The sequence below is a fragment of the Bubalus bubalis genome, chromosome 6 (genome assembly GCF_019923935.1).
Source record: "Bubalus bubalis isolate 160015118507 breed Murrah chromosome 6, NDDB_SH_1, whole genome shotgun sequence".
In the NCBI taxonomy this organism is placed as follows: domain Eukaryota; kingdom Metazoa; phylum Chordata; class Mammalia; order Artiodactyla; family Bovidae; genus Bubalus; species Bubalus bubalis.
In genome coordinates this window covers 7963033-7977480 of record NC_059162.1, presented here as the reverse complement: position 1 = coordinate 7977480, position 14448 = coordinate 7963033, and positions in this window count along the sequence as shown.

The following is a 14448-nucleotide window of genomic DNA, read 5'->3' as shown; positions in this document are numbered from 1 at the left end:
ATGGCACCCCACTCCAGTACTCTTGCCTGGAAAATCCCATGGATGGAAGGGCCTGGTGGGCTGCAGTCCATGGGGTCACTAGGAGTCGGACACGACTGAGTGACTTCACTGTATTTTTTCACTTTCATGCATTGGAGAAGGAAATGGCAACCCACTCCAGTGTTCTCGCCTGAAGAATCCCAGGGACGGCGGAGCCTGGTGGGCTGCCGTCTATGCGGTCGCACAGAGTCGGACACGACTGAAGCGACTTAGCAGCAGCAGCCGATTTTTATAGCCTGAAGACAAAGAAAATTCCTGCGTGAAGGCTAGCATTATGTGGTTGGTTATGGCGCTATTGGGTAACTACCAGGGTGGAAATTTTTGCCTAATTTGGGGTGAGAAGCTGGCTGCTGATGATTGGGGGGCTTTTAGCAACGGTGAGTTACACAGGGGCTCAGTGAGTTTCGGAGATGACCTGGTTTTGGGCTCTGCTTCTGTGGCCTTAGTACAAGGCCCTTACACCTGCGGCCTTGGGGCAGGACTCCGCAAGAAGTAAATAAAGTAAAAGTGACAGTGATACGTTTCTCCTCCAGTTTCATTCCCCTCCTTAGGAATAACCACTGTGAATTTTGTAGTCCTTCCAGAACTTTCCCTATACATCCATATTCATGTAAACACACATCTACCCTTAGGTATTTATATTTTGCTTATTTTGTTCCTATTGTTTATGTATTACATTACGTAATTATTTTGCAACAATTACTTACAACACTTTCACATATGCATAGGCTGCAAATGCACATATCACTCAGTATTTTCCCCTTTTCTTTTTTTGGCCATGCCATGAAACTTGTGGGATTTTAGTTCCCTGACCAGGGATCAAAGGTGGGCCCCGGCAGTGAAAGTGTAGAGTCCTAATCAATGGACCACCAGGGAATTCCCTCACATTTTTTAACTGAAGAAAACATACTAAAAAATATTTATTTTTGAGGAATGTGGAAAGGAAGAGACCGTGTCACTCCTTGTATCCTTAGAAGACTCATCATCATTAGAACATGATTATCTCTAGCTCAAAGTTTCTTCTCCCTTTCTTCCTTGCTGGTAGAACATGATTTGGTTCAGATATATGGTGGTAAGACTCTGCCTAAAATGCAGGAGATCTGGGTTTGATCCCTGGATTGGAAAGATCCCCTGGAGAAGAGAATGGCTACCCACTCCAGTATTCCTGCCTGGAAAATCCCATGGACAGAGGAGCCTGGCAGGCTACATACAGTCCATGGGGTGGCAGAGTTGGACATGACTAAGCAACTTTCACATGGTGTCCATGAACTTGAGAAAAGACTAGACATTTTCCTAGCCCCGGGAGGTGGTTTCTCTTTAGTCTAAGTCAGTGGACCTCATATTTGAGCTCTATCAGAGTCATCTGGAGATCTAGTTAAAACACAAATTAGTGAGCCCCACTCTCAGATTTTCTGATTCTCATAGGGCTCCAGAATTTGCATTTCTAACAGATTATGATGCTAATCCTCAGATTAGGAAATGGCAACCCACTCCAGTATTGGTGCCTGGAAAATTCCATGGACAGAGGAACCTGGCAGGCTACAGTCCATGGGGCTGCAGAATCAGACACAGAGTGACTAACCACATGATGCTAATACTGCTATTCACACTTTGAGAACCAATTTCCTCGCTAGTGATTTATTTCGGAGAAGGCAATGGCACCCCACTCCAGTACTCTTGCCTGGAAAATCCCATGGACGGAGGAGCCCAGTGGGCTGCAGTTCATGGGGTCGCTAGGAGTCGGACACGACTGAGAGACTTCACTTTCACTTTTCACTTTCATGCATTGGAGAAGGAAATGGCAACCCACTCCAGTGTTCTTGCCTGGAGAATCCCAGGGACGGGGGAACCTGGTGGGCTGCCGTCTATGGGGTCGCACAGAGTCGGACATGACTGAAGTGACTTAGCAGCAGCAGCAGCAGCAGCAGTGATTTATTTAGAACTGAATGTGTAATACAGCTCTGGACAATGAATCCTCAAGGGCAATCTGATTGTGGGGTTAGGGGGGCAATTCTGGAGCACAAGAAGCAATAAAATCTCTGTGAGGCTTTGAACATGGTGATGTTTAGGGTGTGGTTCTGTGAGCTGCGGCAGCTGTCTTGCCTCCATAAGGGAAGTGGCTAAACTGCTAATGATAGTAAAGAGAAACATTTAGGGGACTGGTGACATTATTGAGCCATTGTTTAACTAATCCTGGAACTACCCTATCTTCAGACAACTTGATATATGACATAGCAAAATATTACTTGTTGTTTAAGCCATCTGAGGGTTTTCTGGTACTTGCTCTGGAAAGTCACCTAACTGATACATACACTTCTCTCAGAGCGATTTACCTAGTCAGATTCCAAAACATTCAACATTTTTAGATTGCTTCATATTTAAAAAAAATTTTCAGCTTTATTGACATAGGTAATACAAAAAAAAAGATATTTAAAGTGCACATTGTGATGACTTGTTTTATATATACATATAGTGAAAGGATTTTCTCATTCTAGTTAATTAACACATTCATCATCTCACAGACTTTCTGATTTTAATTATTTTCAATAGTGCTACAAAGAATGGCAGTTTAAAAAATATTTTGGCATTTTTCCAAAGGCCATTTTCCCAGAAGTGAAATTATGATGGCATAGACATACATATTTCTCAACTTTTAATAGTAGTTCCACATTTTTTTCAGAGCAATTGTTTTAGTTTACACTTCATTCACAAATCTATGAGAATCCATTTAATCACATTCTTTTTTTTAATCTTAGGCAATTAATAGACAAGAAATGGGGTCTTATTATTTTAATTTGCATTTCTTTGATTTTCAGTGTGTCTGAACATTACTCTGGTTGTGGCTTATAAATAGGTTGGAAGGAGTAAGACTGGGAGCAAAAAGATGAGTTAGGCTCTTGCAGTAGTCATGATGGCAGATGAAGATGACTCGGGACCAAGGTAAGTGTTAATGGTAGTGAGGTTTGGATATTTAGCAAAGAGAACTGGAAAAATTAGATGTGGATTATGAAAGAGAGTAAGGAAACACAATGATATCTAGATATCTGGCTTGGGAGGTGCTATTTCTTGAGGTAGAAAATAAGAAGAATTTTAGCTGGAATAGAGTAGGGAGATATAAGTTTGGGTGTGGATATTTTGAGTTTGAGGTGCCTGTGGGACACAGTGATGGAGTGGTCAGAATCCGTTGGATACCTGGAAGGAGAGGTATGGGTTAGAACTAGAGACATGGCCTCAAGCTGAACTGTGCTTTAGGAAATTAACTGGAAGCCATAGAAGTGTTTCCTTTATTTACTGAGGCCTTGGGGCCTCATCTCGATGAGATGAAAATTATCATTTTGTCACTGGCCTATTTCCAGTGACAAGATGATAATTTTGAATCACTCAGAACCTCATTTAGAACCTCCTCTGTCCACGGGATTTTCCAGGAAAGAATACTGGGGTAGTTGCCATTTCCTTATCTAGGGGATCTTCCCAACCCAGGGATTGAACCCATGTCTCCTGTGTCTCCTGCATTGCAGGTGAATTCTTTACCTACTAAGTCATCAGGGAAGCCCTAGAACCTCATTTATACTTCTTCAAATGTCCTTATCTAATTTTGATTTGCTACTGAGCAGGGCAGCTTCAGCCCTCCCCAGGAGCAGTTTCCAGCAATTCTTAGCATGTTTGGCTTAAGACAGTGTTGCTACCATCCTGAATCTTTACCCTTGCTGGGGACCATGCACTTGATAGAGCTAAAGGACAAAGCAGGCCTGAGGGGGAGGTTCTAAGCCATTTGAGTAGCAGTGATAGCCACTAGGGTTCTTGGCCTTCCCCAATCAATAGAAATTGACTAGAGGCCAGACAATGGCACCCCACTCCAGTACTCTTGCCTGGAAAATCCCATGGATGGAGGAGCCTGGTAGGCTGCCATCTATAGGGTCGCACAGAGTCGGACACAACTGAAGTGACTTAGCAGTAGCAGCAGCAGAGGGCAGACAAGAAATTCAGGCAAGGCTTTATTGGGTCTCCTGCAGCAGATGGGGGAAGCAGGAACAAACAACAGATTCCCTTGGTTGCTCGCCCTGGGGCGGAGGTGGGTGGGATGGGGTGGGGGGGGGGGGTAGGGGTGGAGGTGGGTGGGGGGGTAGGGGTGGAAGTGGGTGGGGTGGGGGGGTTGGGTGGAGGGGGTGGGGTCGGGGTGGTTGTTCGTTACATGGGGTGAGGTTAGGCGTGTTTCCAGGGGGTCAGCAGGAGGCGTAGCCTTAGGTGGGTGCTGTGTGCAGGGGGCATGCTCTGTACTCTGCTTTTGCTCTCGATCCCCTGCTTGTGCTCCTGGCTCTTCAAACGTGGCTGCTGGGTTTTTGGGTCTCTTTTTGTAACTTATGTCCAGAACTTGCCCCGTACAGTTTCTTTGTATTTTGTTGCTCTAACTGCAAGCATTGCGGCACTCTAGCAAAGGGTCTCCGGTCCCAGCCAGTCTCGGCAGATCCTAGATGTTGGGATCTAATTTCTAGTTTTCTACTGCCACTTCAAATTGTGCCCTCACTCTAAGGGTCTAAAGCCAGAGTGAGAGTGAATGAAAGCAAGATTTTGACGTCACTGTCTGAAGTTAAGGGTCACTCAAGCAGAAGAGCGGAGCAAGTGGCTTAGAAAACGACACCCCCAGGTTCTTCTTGCTCCTGAACCTGACTCTCACTACTCTAGCCCATTAACTGGCTGCTTCTTATATTAAATTGCTTAGATCGTAGTTTTTTTGAAAACTGGGCTTTTTGTCCTGCAGAGGAAACTCACATTGTCTCCTTTGTTTCAACAGAGGGCAGTAGAGAGCAGCAAACGGCCTTCTTTTGTTAGCCAAGAAAAAAATGTAACAAGAACATGATTTCAAAGTCAAGGGACCCAAAATATGGCACATGGAATTTAAGAATGAGAGAGATTTTTGTGGAGGCAGGGCCACCTCTGGAGTCAGCAACATTTAGGTGACTCTTGCAAACTAGAGTTTAGCTATGTGCAACTTTTGGAAGTCTTTATGGAGAAGGAGTTTGGTCTTAAGCAATAAGTGTGAGCTGGGAAAATGGCTCTGTTGACAGAAAACAGCATAGGTGAAAACATGGCAAATTTGGGGACCAGCAAGAAATGTGGTAGTGGTGGAGCATAGGACTGGAGTGGGAATTACAGTAATGGCAAAACCATGTACAAGCCCCTATGTCCTTGCTTTTGAAGTAAAATGCTGACTTAAGAGTTCATGATTAGGAAATGTGAAGATGTAAAAACAAAGGCTAGTTCTTGGGGTAAGGAACGGGTAACAATTTTGACTATAACTGCCATACAGCTGAATTACCAAGCTCACAGTTCCCTGAAAGATATAGATAAAGCCCTGATGAACATTCCTAAGTTGTTTTTACAGGAAGCAGATCCCCTCCAGATGAAAACTGCAGACCCCAGAACCGGTTGAAATCAGAAGGTTCATGATGCTTGAAACATCACCTCGATGCCAATCCGAGAATTGTCTACAAGTTGAGCACGCCCTGCTCCTTGAACACTATAAAACACCTTACTACCTTCTCCAGGGTGGGTCACAGTCTTAAGGGCAGTAGCCCCTGTGGCCTCCTTTGCCTGGCTAGGCAATAAAATCCATTCTTTTTACTTCACCCAAAACTCCGTCTCCCTGTTTCTATTCGGCACAGGTGAACAGAAGCTGAATATTGGCAGCAGAATCTTAGGGGCTCCTCCAGGACCGACTAGTGGGCAGGCAGCCCCATGGGGCCCCTCAGTTTGAGTGGATGCTCTGAAGTTTCTCTCCAGACAGCCTTCTTTGGGATAGAGGTTTGGAATACTCCTCTGGAGGCAGGATCGCCAGGGATCCCGCACCACAGGGCTATGCCACAATCATACCTGGACTGCTGTCGCGGTAATTGGAGCTCCTGGAAGGGGATGGAAGGCAGGAGAGAGGCTGCTAAAGCTGAATTTAGAACAAAGATTAATTATATGGGATTAAATGAGCTACTACTCTTTGTTTTTCAGATATAGAAAACCCTTATTCTCATGCTACTTGTGATTTACAACAATTTGGTAATTTGTACTTGTGGGTAAAATTATAATATTTTTCTTTTCTTTCTGTCTGGGTTCCTCTAGACTCTTGGGTTCTGAGCACACTTATCAGGTGAAGGGAAAAGACTAACTTGGTATGTGCAGGAATCTAGGTAGTCCGGGGAACTGGAAAAGACATAAATTGACCCAATCTACAGATATCACAGGCAGAATCTGAAGACAAGCCATGGGCATGGCTCTCCCAGCCTTGAGAGGCCTTTTAAAGGTTCTATCTGAGATTCCTAATAAAAAGTTCCAGTGAAACAAATTTAAAAGAGCCTATATAAGCAATTACATTTATATGAATAATTGAGCCATATTTATCGAAACAAGACTTACTTTGAACAAGTCAACTTTAATTTGGCTGGGTTTATGGCACCCCACTCCAGTGCTCTTGCTTGGGAAATCCCATGGATGGAGGAGCCCGGTAGGCTGCAGTCCTTGGGGTCGCTAAGAGTCGGACACGACTGAGTGACTTCACTTTCACTTTCCACTTTCATGCATTGGAGAAGGAAATGGCAACCCACTCCAGTGTTCTTGCCTGGAGAATCCCAGGGACGGCAGAGCCTGGTGGGCTGCCGTCTCTGGGGTCGCACAGAGTCAGACACAACTGACACGACTTAGCAGCAGCAGCAGCAGTAAAAATGAAGAGAATCTAGAGAGAAAAATTGTGTTTCAATAGTATACCTTGGTGATGAACTTTCCTGGTGGTCTACTAGTTAGGAATCTGCCTGTCAATGCAGGGGACATGGGTTCAATTCCTAGTCTAGGAAGTTTCTACATACCACAGGGCAGCAAAGCCTGAGTGCCACTATTGAACCCATGTGCTGCAGTGACTGAAGCCCTCATGACCTAGAGCCTGAGCTATCCAACAAGGGAAGCTACTACAGTGAGAAATCTGTGTACTACAGCCAGAGAGTAATCCCCGCTTGTTGCAACTAGACTAAGCCCACATACAGCAGAGTAAGCCTACACTCAGTAATGAAGACCCAGAGCAGTCAAAAATAAAGAAAATAAATAAATCAGTAAATTAAGTTAAAACTTTTAAAATACTATACCTTTTTGGATATTGAAATTTTTGCATTTACTGAGGCTTTGTATTTGTAATCTATGTCCAAGATGGCTCCTTGTTGCTATGCTACATTATTACAAAGAGGCGGAGTTGGTAACAATAGGTATATTTTCAGAAGTTTTGTGCTGTCCTTACGGTTTTAGATGTCATCTTGAAGGGTTGAACATCATCCTGAAGGCAATGAGAAGTCACTGAAGGATTTTGAGCAGAGCAGTGACTCGATCTGTTAGACAATTTTGGTTTTCACTTTTTTGGTTTTAATTGAGTTTATTTTGGTATTTTCAATCTTTTTAATTTTAGCCAATCAGGTAGATGTTGTAGGCGAAGAAGAACTTCCTCTTTTTCCCCTCGAAGTTCTTTAGCTAATGTAATTATTAAATTGACATAAGACACATTAACAGGGGAAAAATAAATTTAACTTTGTACATTCATATATGTGAATAGGAGCCCCACTAAGAGATGAGACTAAAAAAAGTAAACAGAGCAGGAAACTTTTATGCCTTTCAGACAATGAAACAATGATTTTGTGAAACATGGACAAGGCAGGGAGTTTGAACTATCTATGGGTAGTAAATGGTAAAGAATAAACAAGGTTGTTTGTACGGTCTTCTTGGGCCTAAATTCCGCATCTCTGTTGATAAATGTTTCCCTTCCTCCTGGTCCAGGGAGGGTACCTTTTACTTGGGATATTTATCTCCTGTTTTCAGGGAAGAAGAGGGTGAGGTGAGGATGCCAGAGCAACCTTCTGGTTTCTGCCATTAAAAAAAAAATTTCCTTCAGCTTAAAATACTCAATACGCCAAGCTACCATATTTTGGGACAGTGGATCATGAACCTCATCAGCATATAGTGATCACTTATGGTGTTTTTAATTTGCCTTTCCCTGATAAACAATGATGCTGAGTGTCTTTTCATGTGCTTATTTGGTCATTTAGATATCCTCTTTCATGATGTGCCTATTTTTTTTTTTTTTTATTAAAAAATTTTTTTTGGCCATGCAGCTTGCATGATTTTAGTTCTCTGAACCCAGGGCCCATGGCAGTGAAGGCACAGGGTCCTAAGCACTGGACCACCAGGGAATTCCTGTGCAGTGCCTGTTTAAATCTTTTCTTCACATTTTACTCAGTCTTCTTAGAGATCTGTAGAAGTTCTTCATGTATTCTTGATACGAATCCTTTGTTAGATATGCCTATTACAAATATCTTCTCCTAGTCTGTGATCACTCACTTCTTAAATAATGTCTTTTGATGAACAATAGCTTGATATGTCTTTTTGAAAACAGTTACAGAAAGTGGATTTGAATGGGGCAAGACTGAGGAAGGAAGACTAGTTAAGATTCTATTTCAATATTTTAGGCAAGGAATAATTAGGCCATGAAATAAGTAATAATAACAGCAAGCACTTACATAGAACTTACTATGTGCAGGCACCATTGCAAGCTTTCTAAGCAATAATTAACTTATTTAATCCTCGTATCAATCATGTGAGATAGTTGAACTATTATTGTCCTTACTTTACAAATCAGAAAACCAAGGCACAAGGAGATTAGGTGACTTACTCAAAACTTTATCCTGCTAATAATTGGCAGTAGGGAAAGAAGTTTAAGAAAATTTAATTATTGATTGGATAGGAATGATAGATAGTAGTGGCCTAAGGCATCTTGAAGGGTTTTGACTTCATAGAAGTCAAATCATAGAGTGCAAGTGTGGAAGGAATAGATGAGTCTCACTTTGGAAGAAAAAATTTTTGAAGTGAAAATGCCTAATAATTAGCTGATTATTCTATACTTTTCTAGAATTCAGAAGAAAAGTGTTGGCTGGAGATAAAGACTTGGGAGTCATTAGCATATAGGGAGTAGAACAGAGTTTTTTAAACCTTAGCACTATTGACACAGGATCAGAAAATTCTTTGTCATGGGAGGCTGTTCTGTCCATTGGAGGATACTCAGCAGCATTCTTGGCTTCTTCCCAGTAAATGTAAGGAGGAATTCTCCCCAGTTTTAACAACCCAAAATATCTTCAGACATTGGCAAATATCCCCAGAGGTGGGGATGGAGGAATCACTTTGAGTATTAGTCTAGTAGAAATTATGGGTGTGGGTAAAATCATTTAGAAGTGACAAAGGTGCAAAATCATGTTTCCCAACTTTTTGAAGTCTATTCTCCACTCCTTTCAATGTAAATATAAAAATTTTCATCTTCCTTTAATTTTATCTCAAATTTCAAAATTTATCTGTCAAATTGCAAGTATAAAATTGTATTACAATGCTGAATAATCTTTTCAAATTACTTCTTCCTCTCTTTCCCCTTCCCATTCTGATACTCACCCTGGGGCACTCTCTCCCCATTTAGAAAATCACTGGAAAAGAGAAAAGTATGCTGAGGATAGAGAGATGAACAAGCACCAATGTTTAATGAGTGGGTGAAGACAGGAGCCTTCACAGAAAGTAGTAAGAGTCATCAGAGGGGCAGAAGGAGACACCCAAGTGTTGATGAAAGAGATACTGAACAACATCAAAGTATTTTGGCCCTGCAAGCTGTGATGATACATTCTGCCCATGGAGTTCACAGGTTATTTCTTAGAGAAGTGAGAGGATTTCGAGTATTCCTTGGGCTTGGAATGAAGGGAAACTTTCATGTGGCAGGACCCAAAGCAACATCTAGGACAACTGAGGGGAGGAATATTTGAGATTCAAAAAGAAAATGGACTTCCTCTTCAAGACAAGTAATAAGGAAGACTGCAGGGCAGCCATCTGGAGTCTGAGATGACCTAAAATTTTCATCTTGCAGGGAAGACTAGAAAACAAGGTCTAGACACCGCTGGGTTTTCCATCTGCTCCAAAAGGACATTGTTATGTGGCAAGCTTTAGAAATGGAGTTCTCACATTCTTTTTCTCATTTCCATTTCTTAAAAAAATTTCTTTTTTAAACCTTCTAGACAATTGTGAGTTGGCCAAGAGACAGATTTAAATGTCTTTACATTTCTGCTAAAATATTCTCTGGAGTGATTATACCTTTTTTGGTCTGGCTATGGTGGTGTCACTGATATCCTAAGTCTCTAAGATTTTTAAAAATTAAGATCTATTGGTGTTTTGATGATTTTTCCCTTTATCTTTGGTTTTCAAGAGTTTGAGTATGAAGTGTTTCTTCTCTCTGAAAATCAGCTCTTTGTGACCCCATGGACTGTAGCTTGCCATGGCTCCTCTGTCCCTGGAATTCTCCAGGTAAGAATACTGAAGTGGGTAGTTGTTTCTTTCTCCAGGGGATCTTCCCAACCCAGGGATAGAATCCAGGTCTCCCACATTATAGGCACATTCTTTACCATCTGAGCCACCAAGGAAGCCCTAGAATAATGGAATGGGTGGCCTATCCCTTCTCCAGGGGATCTTCCTGACCAAGGAATCAAGCCAGGGTCTCCTGCACTGCCGGCCTATTCTTTACCAGCTGAGCTACCAGGGAAGCCCCATGTGTTTATGTGTGTGTATGCGCATGCGTGCATGCATAGATTTAGTCTGTGTACTCTTCTCTCAGTTTCTTGGGTCTGTGGTTTGACAGCTTCTATTATTTTTGAAAAATTCTTGGCCATTATCTCTTCAAATGTTTCTTTTGCTCCATTCTTTCTCTCCTGTTTGATATATCTATTACACATACATTGAAATATTTTATTATAATTATTTATCACTCAGATATTCTGTTCTATTTTCTTTCTTTTTTCACATTTTTCCTTTGAATTTTCAGTTCAGTTCAGTTGCTCAGTCCTGTCTGACTCTTTGTAACCTCATGGACTACAGACTGCCAGGCTTCTCTGTCCATCACCAACTCCCAAAGCTTGCTCAAACTCATGTCCATCATGTCAGTGATGCCATCTAACCACCTTATCCTCTGTTGTCCCCTTCTCCTCCTTCCTTCAGTCTTTCCCAGCATCAGGGTCTTTTCCAAAGAGTCAGTTCTTTGCATCAGGTGGTCAAAGTATTGGAGCTTCAGCTTTAGCATCAGTCCTTCCAGTGAATATTCAGGAATAATTTCCTTTAGGGCTGACTGTTGGATCTCCTTGCAGTCCAAGGGACTCTCAAGAGTATTCTCAAACACTGGAGTTCAAAAGCATCAATTATTCAGTGCTCAACTTTGTTTATAGTCCAACTCTCACATCCATACATGACTACTGAAAAAACCATAGCTTTGACTAGACGGACCTTTGTTGGCAAAGTAATGTCTCTGCTTTTAAATATGCTATCTAGGTTTGTCATAGCGTTTCTTCCAAAGAGCAAGTGTCTTTTAATATCATGGCTGCCGTCACCATCTGCAGTGATTTTGGAGCCCAGAAAATAAAGTCTGTCACTGTTTCCATTGTTTCCCCATCTATTTGCCATGAAGTAATGGGACCAGATGCCATGATCTTAGTTTTTTGAATGTTGAGTTTTAAGCCAACTTTTTCACTCTCCTCTTTCACTTTCATCAAGAAGCTCTTTAGTTTAGTTCTGCCATAAGGCTGGTGTCATCTGTATATCTGAGGTTATTGCTATTTCTCCTGGCAACCTTGATTCCAGCTTGTGCTTCATCCAGCCTGGCATTTTGCGTGATATACTCTGCATTTAAGTTAAAGGAGCAGGGTGACAATATACAACCTTGATGGACTCCTTTCCCAATTTGGATGGAACCAGTCTGTTGTTCTATGTCCAGTTCTAACTGTTGCTTCTTGACCTGCATACAGATTTCTCAGGAGGCAGGTCAGATGGGTATTCCCATCTCTTGAAAAATTTTCCACAGTTTGTGGTGGTCCACACTGTCAAAGGCTTTGGAGTAGTCCAGATATAGAAATAGATATTTTTCCGAAACTCTTGCTTTTTTGATGATCCAATGGGTATTGACAATTTGATCTCTGGTTCCTCTGTCTTTTCTAAATCCAGCTTGAACATCTGGAAGTTCTTGGTTCACATACTGTTCAAGCCTGGCTTGGAGAATTTGGAGCATTACTTTGCTAGAGTGTGAGATGAGTGCAATTGTGTGGTAGTTTGAACATTCTTTGGCATTACCTTTTTTTGGGGATTGGAATGAAAACTGACCTTTTCCAGTCCTGTGGCCACTGCTGAGTTTTCCAAATTTGCTGGTATATTGAGTGCCGCACTTTCAAAACATCATCTTTTAGGATTTGAAATAGCTCAAGTGGAATTCCATCACCTCCACTAGCTTTGTTCGTGGTGATGCTTCGTAAGTCCCACTTTACTTCACATTCCAGGATGTCTGGCTCTAAGTGAGTGATCAAACATTGTGGTTATCTGGGTCGTGAAGATCTTTTTTGTCTAGTTCTTCTGTTTATTCTTGCCACCTCTTCTTAATAGTTTCTGCTTCTGTTAGGTCCATACCATTTCTGTTCTTTATTGTGCCCATCTTTGCATGAAATATTCCCTTGGTATCACTAGTTTTCTTGAAGAGCTCTCTAGTCTTTCCCATTCTATTGTTTTCCTCTATTTCTTTGCATTGATCACCGAGGAAGCCTTTCTTATCTCTCTGTGCTATTCTTTGGAACTCTGCATTCAAATGGGTATATCTTTCCATTTCTCCTTTGCTTCTCTTCTTTTCACAGCTATTTGTAAGGCCTCCTCAGACAACCATTTTACCTTTTTGCATTTCTTTTTCTTGGGGATGGTCTTGATCACTGCTCCCTGTACCATGTCAGGAACCTCTGTCCATAGTTGTTCAGGCACTCTATCTATCAGATCTAATCCCTTGAATCTATTTGTAACTTCCACTGTATAATCATAAGGGATTTGATTTAGATCATACCTGAATGGTCTAGTGGTTTTCCCCACTTTCTTCAATTTAAGTCTGAATTTGGCAGTAAGGAGTTCATGGTCTGAGCCACAGTCAGCTCCTCCTTGTTTTGCTGACTGTATAGAGCTCTCTGTCTGTATAGAGCTTCTCCAAAATGGGCAAGTCAAGTCCAAAGTAAAAAATCACCAGAAATCATGTCAGGATAAGTTTAGGCACAAGAATCAGGTTTCTCACATGACTTGATAATCTAAAACCTGAAGATATCTCACATCTTCTTCATCCATCCATGCGTTGATAGGCACCAAGGTTGTTTCCATATCTCGGCTTTTGTGAATAATGCTGTAGCGAACATGGGACTGCATTTATCTCCTCAAAATCCTGTCTTCATTTCCTTTGGGAATGTACCCAGAAGTGGGATTTCTGTTCATAAGGTAGTACTGTTTTTAATTTTTTGAGGAAAATTCTATGATGTTTTCCATAGTGGTTGAACCAATTTACTTTCCCCCCAACACATTTGCATTCCCTTTTCTCCACATTGTCAATAGCACTGAGAAGATATTTTGTCTTCTTGATAGTAGCTATTCTAACATGTGTGATGCAATGTCTCATTATAGGTTTGGTTTGCATTTCCTTGATGATTATTAGTGCTAACCATTATTTTCCGTGTACCTGTTGGCCATTTTTCATGTACCTGTTTTTACCATGTCTTCTTTAGAAAAGCATCTATTTAGTTAGTCTACCCAGGTTTTAATCAGACTGTTTTTTGCAATTGAATTCTGAATTGTTTGCATATTTTGTATATTAACTCCTTATCTGATACATGGTTTGTGATACATGGTTTAAAAACTTTATTTTCCATTCTGTAAGTTGTCTTTTCATTTCCCTCATTGTTTCTTTTGCTGTGCAAAGGCTTTTAAATTTGATGTAGTCCCATTTGTCAATTTTTGCCTCTGTTGTTTGTGATTCTGTTGTCATATCCAAAAAAACATCATTGCCAAGACCAATGTCGACAAGCTTCCACTCTACATTTTCTCCTAGGAGTTTTACAGTATCAAGTCTCATGTATAAATCTTTTATCCATTTTGAGTGATTTTTCATGGGTTTTGTAAGATAGGGATCCAATTTCATTGCTCTACATGTGTTTGCTCAGTTTTCCCAATACCATTTGTTGAAGTGCCTATCCTTTCTCCACTGGGTACTCTAGACTCCCTTGTTAAATACTAATTTACTGTATAAGCAAGAGTTTACTATCTGGGCTCTCTATTCTATTTCATTGTTCTATGAATCTGCTTTTGTGCCAATACCATACTCTTTCTATTATTGTATCTTTGTAGTATAGTTTGAGCAGGAAATGTGATACCTCTGACTTTGTTCTTTTTTCCTAGGAGTTGTTTTGGCTACTGGGGATCTTTTTTTATCATATACAAATTTTAGGATTTTTCTTTCTATTTCTATGAAGAATACCACTGTAAGTTGATGGAGATTGAATCTATAGATGATTC